The sequence below is a fragment of the Rhinolophus sinicus genome, chromosome 14 (assembly GCF_057876585.1).
Source record: "Rhinolophus sinicus isolate RSI-liver-muscle chromosome 14, RSI-T2T, whole genome shotgun sequence".
NCBI classification, from domain to species: domain Eukaryota; kingdom Metazoa; phylum Chordata; class Mammalia; order Chiroptera; family Rhinolophidae; genus Rhinolophus; species Rhinolophus sinicus.
Window position 1 is genome coordinate 41391953 of NC_142514.1, and position 17470 is coordinate 41409422.

Sequence of the window (17470 nt, forward strand, 5' to 3'; positions counted from 1 at the left end):
GTTTGCCCTCATCTCAGTCATCCGCATTGCTGGAGGGAAGGAGCAACAGTTCAGGATTTGCCTCCCATTTCCTAATCCATAGGGATTAAAGATACAGTTCATGCACTGGAGGTATTTGCCTAACAACTGAGGAGGACCAAAACCAGGTAGGGAAGAGGCTGCCAGAAGGGGCTTGAAGAGCAGGTCGGAGTCCAGTAAGTGGTAAAGGCAGGAAAGGGCATTGCAGGTAGAGGACAATACATACAGGGGCGGGTGTGTGTGTGTGTGTGTGTGTGTGTGTGTGTGTGTGTATTGAAAGGAGGGGATGGCAGAGAGAATTCTACAGATGAGGCTGGGAATTTAGTACAGGGCCAGATTATAAAGACATTTCAATTCTCAATTTCAGTACTTTTCCAATTCTGTTAGGCAAAGGGGAGCCATCTACAAATTTTCACCAGAGGAGTGGCCTTTTCCTCCTTATGAGTTTGCAGGATCCTCAAAGGGCAGCGTGAAGGAGGGTTGGGAAGGAATGACTAGAGCTAGAGCACTTACGAGGCTCTTGAGAAAGACCACATGACCTTGGATGAAGGCAGTGGTAGTAGGGATTCACTCTTTCATTAAAGGAAGACCTTCTGAACATCTGCTACTGTGCTGAGCACCGCACATATACTGCAAAAGGGGAGGCAGACCACTCCCTGCCCTCCGGGAGCTTACGGATAACATGTAGGAGAGAGAAGGAAATGTTTGAGTTTACTTCAGAGGCAGAATCCACAGGCACATTAGACACTCCCTGCAGTGCTCAAACAATGAATGCTACAAAATCCAGAAGAAATCGCCCTGGATAAGCCATCTTTCCAAAACCTGCAATGTTCATTCTCCTAATTGCAACTAAAAAAAGTCCTCATCTGTACATTGGAAAAAGCAGGCATTAGGGGCACTGGCTTTCCCCCTGGCTCATGAAGTCTGAAGCTCCTGGTTTGAGCAGTTCCATCGAGTGCCACAGGAGACAGCCTGCAGAAGCCTGGCAGGGGAGGGAGCAGAGGCTTGTGGGTAGGAGGAGATAAACGGGGAAGCAAGTCACATGAGTGGTAGGCTCAGCTCTGTATATCATTTGCTATGTGATTTAACACAAGTTACCACCTCGCTTGGAGACTCAAGTTCCTCATCTGTCAAAAATGAAATGGAAGTAAATAATCTCAAGATCCCTTAGGGTCCTAGAATATTCTGACTCCATTTTTTTTCTTAAAATGTCTAATTTAACAGTATGTTTCCCTTGATGTAATGTACTCTACTCACATCTTTAAAATTCAAATTTATCATACCAACTTACATTTCTTTTTTTTTTTTTTGTATTTTTTTTAATTAAATTTATTGGGGTGACAATTGTTAGTAAAATTACATAGATTTCAGGTGTACAATTCTGTATTACATCATCTATAAATCCCATTGTGTATTCATCACCCAGAGTCAGTTCTCCTTTCATCACCATATATTTGAACTTACATTTCTATAATCATAATTTCTATCATCATTTACCAAGTATTGTCACATATATGTTACCACTTGCTCTTTATAGTCATCTCTGATTCCCATTTTCACAGGTGAGGAAATTGAGGATACATGAGTGAGAAAGGTGGGAGACACAAGAAACCAAGTCCAGAAAGACAAGTGGCAAAGTGAACCTTTTGTCAGGTTTTTAGTTCCAGAGCAGTCCTTCCATTCACTTCAAAAAGCTCACTAACCAGGGAGCCTATTCCCCTGTCCTAATCAATCCATGCTTAGGATTTAACAACTGAAATAGGATATTAGGTAAGTTAAATGGGTTCAGCATCAAAGACTCACTAAACGAGAAGAATGACTACATTTTATTGAACCTAATTTGTGAGCCATCTGGGAGCATTACCTTCAATGGGACAAGCAGAACTAGTGTCCCCAGCTAAGAGACACTGATACATAAAGACACCAGCATTAGAGGAATATTAGAGCCACATGTTAAACACAGAAAGGTGAAAAATCTAGGGGCATGCAGGCTCTGGATGGTCTTTTTACTCCCCTTGGTAATGCTCACAAGAAGAGACATGCTTGGCTTAAACAGAGTTGGCTGTCAGACAAAATTCCTATAGACATTTCCTTCGGAAGAGCCACCTTGCAGGAAATTTGAATGCAGGAAATTTGAATACTCCCACAATATTTAATGCCTGCGTGGCTTAATCCTGCTAACTTGCATTCAGACTCACTCCTGGCAATAGAGAGTTCTACAAAACTTTTAATTTGAGTCTTAATTTTTTTATCCCTAAACCACGATATTAATAGTGTCCTCTAAGGGTATTATGCGAACAAAATTAGCAAACTGAGGCCTGGGGGTAGAGGTAGGGTGGTTGGGGTGGGGTTAGTTAAATGCAGGAGAGTCAGCCAGCAGAGTTCTCTGCTTTACCTAAGACTCTCTTACTCCCTTTTCCAACTTCAACCTAACATTCTTACACTTGACTTTGGCTAATTTCCTGGCTTCTCTGTGGATATATCACAAAGTTAATCGGTGTAACTCTCTCCCAGTTTTCTTTCTCTGTGCTTCAGTCCACTCAATATAATCTCTGGATAATATTGTGTCTGGCGCTTTTGTCTCTGATCTGTTGAGAACAGATCTGCTGAAAGTCTGGCTCTTGGTATTCAAATCTCCTCCTTTACCCTTTCATCATCTATTATTCCTTTTTCTCTCCCTCCTTTTCAAGAAATCTCTAGGGAGCACCTACTTGATTGTAGGCTCCGAAGCTTAGGGGAATAGTGGATAGTTCACAGATTTCATCCAGCCAGGTCAAAATCTCAGTTCAGCAATTTACTAGCTGTAGGACTTTGAGCAAACAGCTTCACCTCACCGATCCTCTTTTTCTTTACTTATAAATGGGGATCACAATAGCTTCCTTACATGTTTGGGGTGAGGGTTATTATTATCATTAGCATATGGGGGGGCTCGGTGATTTTTTTTTTTTTTTAAATTCTCAGAACTAGATGCTAGAAATAGAGATGTGGGGGGAAAATGGTCCTGGTGCCATAGAAGAACATAAAGACTAAGAGAAAAATGCAAACATACAATTATAATACATCATGTTAAGTGATTTAATAAAGAATCTCCCTGTTCACCAATGGATGCAGACGTAGCCACACAGGACGGTTGCTGGTCGTCTACACCCATGGGAAGCTGGTTCCCTAACCCTTAGGTGCCCACTCTGATGTAGCCTGTCCCAAGCACAGGGGGCCCGAGTTGACCAGATGCCCTAGGGGACCTCATTACACTGTCTGGTGCCACTTTGAAATAACAAGATCCCCTTCCACGTGTCTCCCCTCTCTTCTAGCTCTTTGCTCAGCCTTCCTGGCCTGAGCTTATTATCTATCCATGCCCTCCCTTAAGCCCTGATCTTCCCTTATCAACCCTAGGCATCTCTTGGTTCAAATTCATTTTTCCCCCAACATTAAAAATAAGAATCCTCATGTTACAACGCCATCCGTTGCCTGGAGATAACATTTTGCTCTTCACATACAGGCAGACCTCCTCCAGCTGTGCCAATTTAATCCTGTTCTGTTGCTTCGTTCATTTTGAATAGGATACCCTTGGCAGGTGAGGTGTTATGAACATCAGTGTATTAAATCTTTTGTAAAGAAATTCTCCTGGGCATTTTTTTGTCCGTTTCACTTTGTCCAGGATGCTGTCATAATGTCTGCTGACATCTCTAGACTCACCCCTTGAGTTCCTTGACAATTCATTAATACATGCACCCATCCAACAATCATTTTTTTTGGAGGACCTACTGTGTGCCCGGCATTGTGCTATAGCACTCATTTGATTCTTGTGACATAGGCAGGGTATGCGTGCGCGTGCGTGCATGTTTGTGTGTGTGTGTGTGTGTGTGTGTGTTGTGTACATGCATACAGCAGTAGGGGAAGGTAAGACAGCTATTTCTTCAACTTTGGCTGTTATTTAGTGATAAATCTATGCAGGGGAACAGGGTGAGGTTTGGCCACAAAGGTGGATTTCAGCTGTCACCTATATCCTCCCCATGTTCGCCTAGGAGTCATATACCTGCCAATTACGGAGCTTTTTCTATCCAGGTTTGTGAGCTCATAATTGGTTGCCTATGTCACACTTAAGAATGGGATGTTTCCAGAGTCACCTTTTCTTCTCACATGGAGACCTCCCTCAGCTGGAAAGGACAGCAGCTCTTTTCTTTGAATGGACATCTATATTAGCCATTCATAACAGTTCATTTGTGTATACTTAATTTCATCACTTGGTTATGTCAGTTTTTAAAAGTCCCTTTCAGTATGGCTTTTAGTTCCTTTTTGTAGTCAGTTCTATAATAGGTCATTCTGTCATGTTCTACTTTTGGTATTTGCTTTTTTGTTAGTTTTAAACTCTGGCTCAGGTAAGATAACTTGTAGTTATTCTTTCATATAGCAGTGTTTTGTCCTATTTTTGGTCAGCTCTAATATTTTTATAAGTATTCGTGGGATATATATATATATATATATATATATATATATATATATTCCCATTTTTAAAGGAACAAATACACACTCAATTTCTTCAACTTAGATCTTCTTTAAGAAAAAAAAATAGGCAAAATTTACTATGGTAGACCCTGAATAGTATAAGAATTTTAACTTATTACTGTTCCAAGATATTTTTTTTAATTAAAAAGAAGAGTGCCCTGATTTTGCCACTCTATTATGAATTCTAAAGTTCCACATCTGCTCATAATTGGCATTTCTGTGCCTAGACAGGAGCTAACCTGAGACCGGGAGATGGATTCAAGTACGAAGAACCTCAAACCTCTAGAGCTGGTCAGGTGTCACTGGACTCACAAAGGATCCTGAGAATAGGTAGGTTGGCTATTACTACACCCATTTTAGAGCTGAGGAAACTGAGGCCCTTAGAAGCTATATAACAGATACAGTCAGCATTCTGTGGTGGCAGGACACAAACACAGGTTTTCTGATTCTAAATGCTGTGCTTTTCCCACAGTCTTACATTGCACCTTGTAAACATTCAGAATCAAGCTATTGTCTTCAAAAGGCAGAGGGAGGAGAAAGATCTAGGGAAATGAAATGGTAAAAGAGCCTTGCCAGAATATCCATATTTATGAAGTTAATTTCATGAATAGTGTGTGATTCGAAACTCATAAAGGTGAGAAACTGGAGAGAAAAAACTTTAGTGGGTGAGGTCCATGGCTGTGAAAGGTGATGAGAGGATTTAGGATTGGGAGAAACAGAAGTCCTAAGGAGAAAGTGGGATATACCCTGGGCTGAAAAACAAGATTTGGGGAGTTAGAAGTTTAATTTTCTTTTTTTTTTTTTTTTTGCTATATCATGAAAAAAGGAATGGTAGAGGGGAGACAGCAAAGGAATGGGTTGCCTTATGAAGTAGAGAGCTTCTCATATAAAAAGTTTATGACTGTCTTTGTCAGTCAGGCTTCCACCAGAGACACAGAAACAAGCGCTAGTAGACTGTGTGTGTGTGTGTGTGTGTGTGCGCACCCGTGTACATACATGTGTACACATACACACACATGCAATCTCCTAGTGGTTGGTCCTATTCCTCTAACAAATCAATGAATACATTATATATAACATACATATTTATATACGTTTAATAAATATATATGGATTACTTATTTAATGGAGGGATTTGGCCCCACGCAATTGTGGCCGCCGGTGCCGCCGTCTGTAAGTGTGTTGTCTCACATCTGATGCTGGGCCTAGTTAGCAAGGGAAAATGGATGGAAATAACAGGAGAAATCAGGAGCAGCCTGGAACCCACAGACACGAGCGGCGACTCGACGAGAACTAACTGGAACCTTGGTTTTCCCCGCTTCCCAGCTTGCTGACGTGAAGGACCCACAGGACCCAGGGTGATTTTTCTCCAGCAGCTGAACATACACATCTGGATGAGGAACAGGAAAAGCTGGGGGAGGGCCTGGGGGAAGGGAAAGCCATTCCGGCCCAGATGCTATTTCATGCCGACTAGGTGAGCTAATAGAGCAGCAACAAGTGAGCTGCAAAGGGGCTGCTGCTTCCCTTCCATTTCCCAAATCGCCCAAGACTCTCCCCTGAGGCCCATCCTCACTAGAAACATCCATGAAATGGAATTCTCAGTCATGTCATGCCATCTGGCCCAGTGGGCCTGTTACCACGCCGCCATGCTGTCTGGGAAGGAACACTGCATCTCGAGGAGGCTTGACTTAGTTGCTCCCAGAGGTTCAGTGGAAGCTCAGGGGACCCTGCAGGCTTTCTGACTTGTCAGCACCCAGGCACTCCCTTGCCAGGGAGGGCTGCTTGTGCACCCTCAGGTTCAGCTGCGTTCAACACCTTTGTCCCTAGGGATTTCCATTTTCTAAGATGAGCCAAAGACCGGGAAAGAGCTTCTCCCTCCCTTGTTGCCAAGGATCACCACATCGGCCTTTTGTGTTTTAAGGCATTATAATAGCTTGCATTATTATTATAAGCAACAATTACAGCTAACATTATTCATTGAGAATATATGATGTGTCAAACCCTTTCACATGCACTCTCTCGTTAAATTCTTATAGCAATCCTGTATGGAAAGTATTACTGTTACTTTATTTTTACTGATGTGAAACTTGAAGCAACTTGAAGCTTAAAGAGATTTATTTGCCCAATGTCAGACAGCTGTTATGTGTTGGAGCAGAGATTTAAATCTAAGACATTCAGCTTTCAAAAGTAACAGCTCCACCACAAAAAAATAGCAGATAAGGGGAATTACCATGTGGTTAAGAACCTTCTCAAAGCTTTTACAGTTGGGGCCCCAGTATCTAGAATCTCCTCCTTCCTTCCAAGTTGGAGTATATGTGTTTCTATCAAAAGGGTGGGGCGGGAGATAGAAGGGTAAAAAGAGAGAATCTAAGAAAATAAAAGCAAACAAGGAAGCATATAGGAGGCACCAATTTCAAGAAGGAGAAAACGGGTGGAAGAACACAGAAGAGTGGGGATAGCGGTCTTACCAACTATTCAGAATTGGGTCCCGGGAATGCCTTCTGAGCATTTGCAGGACAGGTCAGACCCTGGGCCACTTCAGGGTTGGCTAATGAAAACAGGCAGGCAGTCCTTCAACTCTACTTGCAGGAGACAACAGCACAGAGCCTTTGCACATCACTGAGTGTGTGCTGGCTGCTGGAGAACTGTAACAGGCCAAGCGTGCGGCCCTCACGCCAGCATCTGCATGGCGTGCTTAGGCAGGGGTGGTTCACTGCCGCTGCGAGCCGCTGCTCTGTGGAAAGTCCCATCTAAACCCCTTCTCACTCATCACAGAGCTACTCACCCTCTGAGGTCCAACTCAATAACACCCTCCCTATCGGCCCCGTCCCCAGCATTGCCTTTGGGGCTTATTTCTGTCTATTCGGTATGATAATTAATTGTTTACCTCCCTGAGCTCCTTCAGCAGAGGGACTATATCCTGCATTTCCCCCCAGTTGCCCTTCTGACAAGCGCCTGGGGAACACTCTCCAGTGTCAAGTCCCTGCACAGCTTCCTCTGTCAGTGCATGCCATCCTGATGACCTACATAAAAGCTTGGAATTCCTTTCTAAGGCCTCCCAAAGTTCTCTCTCCTTCATCCCCACTGATCCTGCCCTCGTTTACTTCATCACCATCTCTTTCTAGCAATAAATGAATAACTTTCAAACATCTCCTCCACTACTTTCAATGTGTGATCTGTCTCCACTTCAAAGGGATAGGACTTTTTCAAACTGGACAAGTGGTAAATCCTTAGGACAGCTCCCCGTGGGGAGCACCTAGGACTCCAGTTCCCTCCACAGCTGGGCTTCAGATTTGTCTTTTCAAACTGTGAGAAGTCTCTCCCCAAAGCTGTCAATCCTCATGGACAACACTTGCTGTTCCTTCTTTGGCGTGTTGATTCACTCTTCCTAGTTGAATACTGCAGAGCTGCTTAACTTTGACCCAGGTAGGAACCCAAACCACGGAGCGGCCTCATTGTTTAAAAACCAACACTTTGAAAACAGAGTATACCAATACGTGATACAGCTACCACCCACCTCTACCAGACCCCCCCTTCAAAGCTTTTTGGGTGCGCTGACCTGAACAATCGCAGAAGATAGATATTACTGCTCCCACTTTATAAATAATACAACACAGGCTTGGAGCACTGTGGTAGCCTGCAGAGGGGCTCTGGGTAGTGGCAGAGTTCAGAAGAAAACCTTGCATTCCTGAGTCTGGGAAAGACACACAGGTGAGAAAGCTCCATTACTCCATTACTCTGGGTGCTTACTGATTTTAAACTTTTAAGTCATCACATGTCTATTTATTTCCAACCTCTGTCTATAGGCAGAATGCGTTAGAGAGATTTATTAGACAGGCGGTCTTGAAAAGATGACTGTTTTCAGAAGCTACTGCTCCCCAGTCCTCTTGAGGTAGAAAAACTTATTTGTCTTCCCAAATTCACTCCACCTCAGAGAATAGCTTTGTGGATGCAAAAGCAATAATAAAAGACAAACCTTCGTCCAGCGGCAAACGATCTATCTGCCTCTTCTCTCCTTTGTGGTAAATTACCAGCAGTTACTTACATGCCTGGTGAGCTCCTCTGAATACCCAGGTCAGCCTACAGGGGAGCGTGCTCCCCACCCCCATTTCTCATTTAACGCTACTCATTAGAGGAGGCTGGGGCACAAGCCAGGTTAACATGTCAATAAGCCACCAAGGAGATGCAAAAATTGACAGCTGAGGAATCTCAGCTCCCAACCTTTTCCAGTACAGAGAAATCTTCAGAAAACAGGTTTCTCAGCCTCCTCACCAGGTCACTTAAATAAGTAGTGACATTTGAGTCCCTCGGAGTAATTAATTTCCTCTGTCTCCAATAGCTCCTCATATTTTTTAATGAATTTCTACAAGTCTCAGATCCTCCAGCCTCTCAGCTCTCTCTCCAGTCCCGTTGTTCCCCAAGGTCCCATAACAAATAGCTCCCACTTGTATTTGCCTTGCAAACTCACATAAACTGGAAATGATAAATACATTATCTGGGCTTTTTAACGGACCATTGTTTAATTTTCTATGCTTGTCTGGCTGGGGAAAAGATGAATATTACCTTGTGGAGAATAAGATTTCTACTCCATTGGTGGGGTTGGGGGATGGGGGTTGGGGGGTAATCTATGACAGGAAAGCAGCAGTCTGTTCATCCTAATAGGCAGTGTTGCTAATTAAAAGTGTTGGAACATCCATCCACCAGTCTGTGATTCATTCAGCATTACCCCTGGTAAACAAGGAATAGATATCGGAATGGATGCTTCTAATTTGTCAAAAGAAGAGGCGTTTTCCATTGTGCCTTCCCAGCTCCTTGTATGAAGTACATAATTCAGTGTTGCCATCCTTTAAAAGTTTAGGACCTCAGAATAATAGTACCTGCCCCTTAGGCGTGTAAATCTCCAAGTCTGTTCCCCATGTAAACATCCATCTCACATATGGTTTGACTTTCATTTCCACAATTGAGAATGATTCCTTCTGTTGGTAAATATATTGAAACACGGGGGGGTATGTGGGGAAAGAATGCTAGTATAGTTGTGTTTAAAATCAAACCAATCTGAGACCACCTACTAGGAGAGGCTAATACCCAGGCAGGAAAAAGTAAGGCTCTGAATGACATTTACTAGGTACGTAAAAAGAAGAGAGACAATCAATATTCTCTTTCTCTAACCACAAACACAAAGTAGACCAGAGAAAAGCCACCCTGAGCACCAGTTTCCAAAGTCTCCCGAACCTTCTAGGGGGAGTTCACAAAGCACATTTTAGAGAATACAAAGCACGAAGTCCATCGCTTCAAGAGAACCCAGAGACATAGGAGAGCGATTTTCCCAGAGAGGAGGAGTCTGGTGTGAGGACACCAGCAAGTAGCCAGCCTTACCTTTGTGTTGTGCAAAAGCACCCCTCAGTCATGAAGACGTAGAGCCAGGCTCCACCACCATGTCGTGCTGAAAGCTGAAAACAAACAAAACGTGGTATTAAAGAAAGTAGACATTAATTATTAATGGTCTTGCTTTTCTTTCCTCTCTTTCTTTCAATAAACATTGACTAATTCAGGTGGGTACTAGACTTATCAGGGTGATCATTTTATAAAGTATATAAATGTCTAATCACTATGCTGTACACCTGAAAATAATATACAATTGTATGTCAACTGTAATTGGAAAAAAATAAAAGAAGCATTTACTAATTTCCTACCATTACACCAGGCATTGGAAATATAGAGATGGGTAAAACAAAAAACCACCACCATCACTACCAACAAAATCAACAAATACAGCCCACATTATGTACTGAGTAAGCAGTGGGGCAGACTGCCTCTTAGGAGGGAGTCAGGATGTGTGTGTGTGTGTGTGTGTGTGTGTGTGTGTGTCTGTCTGTGTGTGTGTGTCTATGGGTGTCTCTTCCTGAGATATGTGTGTGCACATATTCACATACATATCTACACATACACAGAAGCGTGTAAGAATTTTTAAAGAACGCCCCCATATTTGTAATTCATTCGCTGACTCTCTTAAAGGCTTGAGCTCTTGCCTTGAGATCCATAAAGAAGAGGGGAATGGAGAACATGTCAAGAGTCTTAAAAGTGATCAGATCCCTTAATGTGTAATTCACCTTCAGGATTCCTTCTTAAGGAAACAATCATGATTGCAGCCCAATAATTACGTACAGAGACAGTCATCACCATGTTATTTGTAAGGGAAACAACCAAGAGAAGAATGATGAAGTGAAGGTTAGTATTTCTACATAGAATAATATTATGCACATATAAAAATAATTTAATTTTTTTGAGATATGAGAAAATATGTCTAACAAAATTGTTTCTAAAGTTTTAGCTCATTCATGTAGATGCTAGTCTTAAAAATATAAGCCAACTGTTAACAGTGGTTATCTCTTGGTAGTAGGATTATCAGTTTTTTCTCGTTTCTTTATGTTTTTCAAATTTTCTACAAAGATCATGTCTTATTTTTCTAGACAGAGAACAAACAGCCCCATGCCCAGAATCCCCCCTATTTAATTGGGGACTCCATGTTTCATGCTCCCCCAGCAATAACTCCAATCTGAAGGTAACACTGCATTGGAATTATTCGTTCTCATCTCTGCCTCCCTCCAGTTTTGAGCTCCTCCCAGGAAGTTATCACACCTTACTGAACCCTTGCTTCCCGTGAACCCAGCCCAGCGATGAGCTCATAGTCATCATTCAATCAATGTTTGCTGCATAAAAGAAAAGAACGAGTGAGCGAAGGAATGAAAGATGTAATCAATGGAACTGACATGACAAAAATGACATTAAGAAAACTGTTCATTCAAAATAATCAGTGGCAATAAAAGTTAAGTTCCATTTGGATTCACAGATGCTATAAGAAGATAGCAAGCAGAGAGAGGGCAATTTTTCAGGAAAGACAGTGAAACCGATAAAAAGCCTATGGTAAACCCCCCCCCCAAAAAAAAAAAAACAAAACTCAACATAATGGAATATCACAGCCTACTGATCTTCCAATGTATTCCAAGACCAAGAATCTGTTTAAGGCAGAAATATTTATCTAGTAACAATATCCCATTACAGCAACTGATGTAGCTGTAATGTTACATGTTTAAAGTTACATATACACAAACTAAGCAGTAGATACTTGTTAGTAGTTTTAATCAGCCACGGCTGTTTGACTACCTGCTCAAGGAAAAAAAAAAAAAGGCTACAGGATAGATTATTGTAATGTTTTATACAAATTCAATTTAGTTTATTCATAAAACTAGTTAAATATAGCCAGGGTATTAATTTACAGTTATATTTCTTTGGAGGTAGACCTGATTTGAATTCCATCTCTGTCTTTTAAGAGCTGGGTAATCGTCAGCAAGTTATTTCACCTCTTGAAGGGTCAGTTTTATTATGTGTAAAACAGGACGAAAATAACACTCACCTGATATGGTTATTGGAAAAAACAAATAAAACTAGAGAAAGCATGGTAATCAAACCAGGCTTCAAGCTCATGTCTGTTTACATCAAGGCCTGGAGCTCTTAAACAAGTCTCCCTTTTTATTATGTGCATGAAGTATGGTAAGTATTGTACATAGATTATCTCATTTCGACCTCATACTATTTGTTATCAGGAGGTGCTATTTTTTTCCACTTTGTATAATTGTTTTTACTTCTGTAATACCTATAGTAATGTTCCCTCCTCCATTTCTGATTTTAGTTATTTGAGTTTTCTCTCTTTTCTCTTAGTTGATCAAGCTAAAGATTTGTAAATTTTGTTGATTGTTTTAAAAAAGCAACTTTTAGTTTTGTTGATTGTTGTTTTTCCTTCTCAGTTTTGTCTCATTTTTACCACTTTAATGATGGGGAAATGGATGCCCAATTTTAAACAATTATTAAGTGTCTGAGTCAATATTCAAACATAGGATGTCTGGTTTCAAGTCCTAAACTTATTAATTGTTATGAAAAGAAGACACTGAATCTAGGTTTGCAGCCAGTCTTTGACTCACCACGAAATTCAGTTTACAATTTTGCTATGTCACACATATTATTTGATATGCCATGGTTTGAACTGATTCCCTCATAGTCACACTTAAGTACCCTCCTATTTCTTTTCTTATTAAATATTTCAAGCATGAAGTTGAGCATAGACATAATTATAACAAAAGCCTATGTACTGCCACCCAGCCTGGTCACATATGATCATCTGCCATATTTGCTGTAGATCTTTCCTTAAAAAAAAGAAAAAAATTAATAATAATAATAATAATAATAATAATAATAACATTTTAGATAAAAGCAAACTCTCCTGTGAATTCTTCCCTAATTCCACAGATACCTACTCTCCTAAATTTCACGCATGTTTTTTCTGCTTCTGATACACGTTTTCATCCATAAACAATACAGAGCACAGTTTTGCATACTGTAAGACTTACAGTACCCCACCTTAGGCATCCATCTGCAGCTTGCTTATTTTGTTAAATACGTTTTAAAGATTTTGCCACTTTGATAGAATTAGCTTTAATTCTTTCATTTTAGCATTTAGATAGCATTTTGTCATGTTTATATTCTGCCTTAATCATCCATATTAATGGATATTTGGGCTGTTTCCAAATTGCACTAATACAAAGAGTGAAGTAATGGATATTGTACACTCCTTGGGCACATACGATTTCTGTCTGGTCCTTTATTATTTCCTGACTCATGACACAGGTCTTGGACCAGAAAAAATACTGCTATTTGTCAGCTGAATAGTATGGAAGTCTAAAGAAGTTTATACTTCTATAGACCAGGGAATAAGCCCACAGTCCTCAAACATAACTCTTCCAAAATACCGGTGTTTTACAATCTGTGTTATATGGTTAAAATTGAATAAGTACTACCTTTGCTCCCTTCCCCAATTTATAGAGTAAAAAAGCCAACGGATAGTTGTTTTTCTAAAGTTTATTTTACCCCAATATTCATATTTTTGGCAGTTATCACTACTACTCTGTATGAACTTTAGCATGTTTTCTTAATAACACAGTGGGCTCTATATGACACTGGACAGGTTATTTCACATTTCTGAACTTCGGTTTCCTCACTTTAAAATGGGATAATAATACCTAATTGCAGGTTTGCTGTAACCTTAAAGTACTATATTGAAAGTCCTTAGAATAGTGACTGGTAAGTGGCAGTCAGGGAATAAATGGAAGGCCTTATAATTAGGCTTGTTAAACAAATAATTCCTGGTATTTGCCAAAGATCTCCAAGTCATGCGTATGTCCTAGTACCTGCCAGGGTCTAGAACCCCATTCTCTCTGGGGCCTGCTCCTGTCTGAGCATATAAAAGGTAAACATATGAGTTAGGACCAGAAGTCCCAGTTCTGGCCTCAGCACGTTATCATCACCAACACCTGAGAGCTGCCTGTGTCCCAATGAGAGCCACCGCATGTAAACCAACATGTTAGGGTTACCATATTTGCATATCCCCCAAAACGCTATGGCCAGCTTAGATGGGGTAGCAGAACCAGCATGTACACTAATCATATCTAGGATCCACCCATTAAGGTTTGCTAATTTGCATACCTCCAATCACAGCAAAGGTGTGGCAGAAACACCCCTAGGGGAGCCAATCACAGTAAAGAGGTGTGAGGACCCTGAGCTTGTACCTCGCCCTCTGCAGGCGCCTGCTGACCCTCCCCTGTCCTGATTCTCCAGTGAGTCTCTGCCTAAGGGTTTGGAACTTGTTCTCACAAGAACCTTCATGCTGGACCCAATTCCCAGAGGCAGTTTAGCAGCAGCATCCATACCCACAAGGCAACGAGGGGCCAGCAGAGGCACCACCTAAAGGTTAGGGTACTACAATCTGTTACCTCTTTCCAAATGAATATGTTTGTGTGTGTATTAATAAGAATGAAGATTTAGTCAGGACAGCTCAACTACTTTTATTTTGGATAGTTCTTTGCAATATTGAGTAATACTATAATAGATGTAAATAATTAGAAAAGGTTATCTCTGTTTGAGTTCTGCTTATTACCTCAGAGAGGGCTGATGAATATAATATAGTTCATAGGTCTTAGACCCCCAGTACCTTTGACAGACTGATTCACCTATTGATTCATCCATCCATCCATCCATAATCCATCCATCCATCCATCATCCATCATCCATCCATCCATCCATCCATCCATCCATCCATCCATCCATCCATCCATCCTTTTATTCAACAAATGTTTTGTCCCTGTTATAGTCCAGGCACAGCTGTCGGCCCTGGTGATATAATGGTGCTCATAGTCAAATTGGGAAAGACAAGTAAACAGTGGCAACAGACTACAATTGATTCTAAAACTAAGACAGAGAAAAGTACTAGCTGTGAAGAGAGCATAAGTAGGACCCCCCTAGAGGGTCTTCGCTTCAAAGCCAGCTTAAAAGCAAAAACAGAAATGAAAACAAAAAGCGGCTCAGGCACTATTCACCTATTTATTCCAATTATTCTGGGTGTTCCAGCATCTCTCCCACCCTCGCTCCTGCATCTTGGAATGTTCTCACATCTATTGTCTTTACATAAATCTCCCTGTCCTGCTCCTTGCTTTGCTCTTGGACTTCATGGACTATGCACCTCCTCAGCTGTGACTTTCAGTGCTACTATACACGTAGCTTTCCTCATTCTTTGGAAATTCTCATTCTGGGTACTCCAGGTAATGCACTGGCCCAGTTCTGTTCTCTGGGAGTCCCATGTCCTCCCCTTTAAGCCAAATGAAGCAGCCTGTCTCTTGAATGAATTTTCGGGAGGCTCCTGGGTAAAAGTTCCTTTGCCCTATGACCTGCCATCTCTGGATGCCCCCAGTGTGCGTTAAGCACCCTGCACAGGGCTGCCTGCCATGGGTATCTGATGGCTGAAGTGACGGGCAGCAGGGCAGAAAGCAGGTCTGCTGACACCACAGTTAGACACACATGACTGAGGCTGTAAAACATCGTTGGTGGAGCACACCAGTAAATTGCCCCACTAATTAGTTTATTATTTCATTTGAGAGATCAAATACATAAATAAAATTAATAAACCCTGCAAAATAAGTGCATCACTGGAAATAAAAGTATTTCTCAGGTCATTGCCTTAAACACAGACATTGCATGCTAGACTAATATTAACACAAGAAAGGCAAATCATGCTGTCTTCCAGGCTGGAATGTACTAGTGGCAGCTGGGGGTTGGGGAAGGGGAGGGCAGTGAGCCTTGGGATCGGTCAGAAAACATGAATGGTGTTGTCTCCTCTGTCATTACTTGCAGTGTGATCTTGAATAAGTCAATTTCCTCCCCCACTCCCACCAATGAACTTTTTCACTTGTGAGTAAAATAAGGGGGTTTGACTATTTCTGAGGTATATTCTAGCTAAGGCATTTCATGATCGTGGGAATGAAATGAAACACAAACCTGGGTTATTATGAACTTAGCCAATAAATAATTCATAATGAAAATCAATAAAGTCTGAGAATCCATTATAACATTCCAGTATGGAATTAAAAACTTGAGATCTTAGATAGCATCTAACCCAACCTTCACCTTATAAAAGAAGGGGAGAAAAGGGGACCAAGCTCACCTTCATTGAGGGCCTGTAATATACCCAAAACTATGTTAATGACATTCACGTATTAACCCCAAGAAACAGAAGCTCAGAGATTAAATAAAATGTGGCCAAATCCCCACAGAGAACAGCAACACTAGGTTTCCAGTGCCCTAGACTGAGGCTTTCCACCAAACTGTGCTTGGCCGTTGATCCTCTCACCAAGGCTCCAGGGCAGGTTGCTTCCTGCCTTGCAGCTCACTGGACTCTTGAGAGATACCATGGATGGTGGGCCCTGTGTGCTGCCCTTTGAGTATACCATTCACACAAATGCCGATGGTAAAAGGAATAGTGCAGTAGAGATGGAGAGCCAGCTAGGGGACTGCTCCCAGGCATCGAAGGACATGACGTGTACATAGGCTCCCTTCCCCTTTAGGACTGAAGCCCTCCCTCCTCAGAGCCGGGAATGTGGACCTCTGACGGCCTGTAGCTGAGCATCTGCTTTCCCTACTGCCCTTGGCTGAAGATCGAAGATTGCCTCCTCTCCTGGGAGTCAGCCTGGATCCAATGACTGGCAGCAAAGGGGCAGTTATAAAAACCTGGCCTTCTTGAGTCCACTCTGTTTGGCACCACTCTGCAGGGCCCTCCCAGCTTCAGAGCTTCCCATGGGAGTGGCTGAGGCCTTTGCTGTGACTATGTCATTATTTAGCTCCCCGCTCGGACTCATACTGATTCCTTCACTTTCCAGTCAATGTCCTACATGAAAATCTGTCTTCAAATGAGCTTCCTGGGAAAGTCAACTGGCAGTGCTGTGAAGCCTTCACAAAGTAAAATACAAACAAACAAACCAACTCAAGTAAAGAAATGTTAAAAAAGGATAGTAAATTTGTATAGAATAAAAAACTTGGAAACAAATCATTGTTCATGATGAAACTTCTGGCCTTGGAGAGTCTGGGCAAAAATCAGGTGTGGGTAAAGAAATCTATCTAACGGTGCCCCCTGTAAGGAGAGATTGAGTGCCCAAGGGTCAGTGAAGGCAAGGAGCTGGCTGCTACCAGGCCAGGCGGGCGGTACTGTAGCGCAGTGGAAAGGACACACACTTTGGAGCCAGATGGAGTTGCAGGCAGATGATGGCTTTCCCTGCGTAACCTTGGCCATGGCACTGAACTCCAATGAGCCCCAGTTTCCTTAACTATGAAACATGGATAATGTATCTTGCTTGACTTTTCTGACTCTTTACCACCTGCTTTCACCGGGTGAAACCTTTCTCTAGTGAACCTTTCTCTAGAATTATCCCCAGAGAGAAAATGCTGCAACTTCTCAGGATAATGATTTCCCCCAAAGGGTCTTACAATGTCTTCTGTGCAGCCCCTGGCCTGTCTCTAACTCAGTAGGACACAGCATAGTGGGCTTCTGACCGAGGACAGTAACCAA

General features: G+C 41.9%; 1 protein-coding gene across 7 annotated transcripts in view; it reads right to left on the minus strand.

Moving 5' to 3' along the window:
* DAB1 (DAB adaptor protein 1) overlaps positions 1-17470 on the minus strand; it is a 1099844-nt gene that overhangs the window by 568128 nt on the left and 514246 nt on the right. For all 7 annotated transcript variants that reach the window (XM_019742545.3, XM_019742544.3, XM_074334774.2 and 4 more), the window contains one exon: positions 9901-9974. The gene's annotated coding sequence lies outside the window, so the exon portion shown is untranslated. The remainder of the gene's footprint in view (positions 1-9900; positions 9975-17470) is intronic.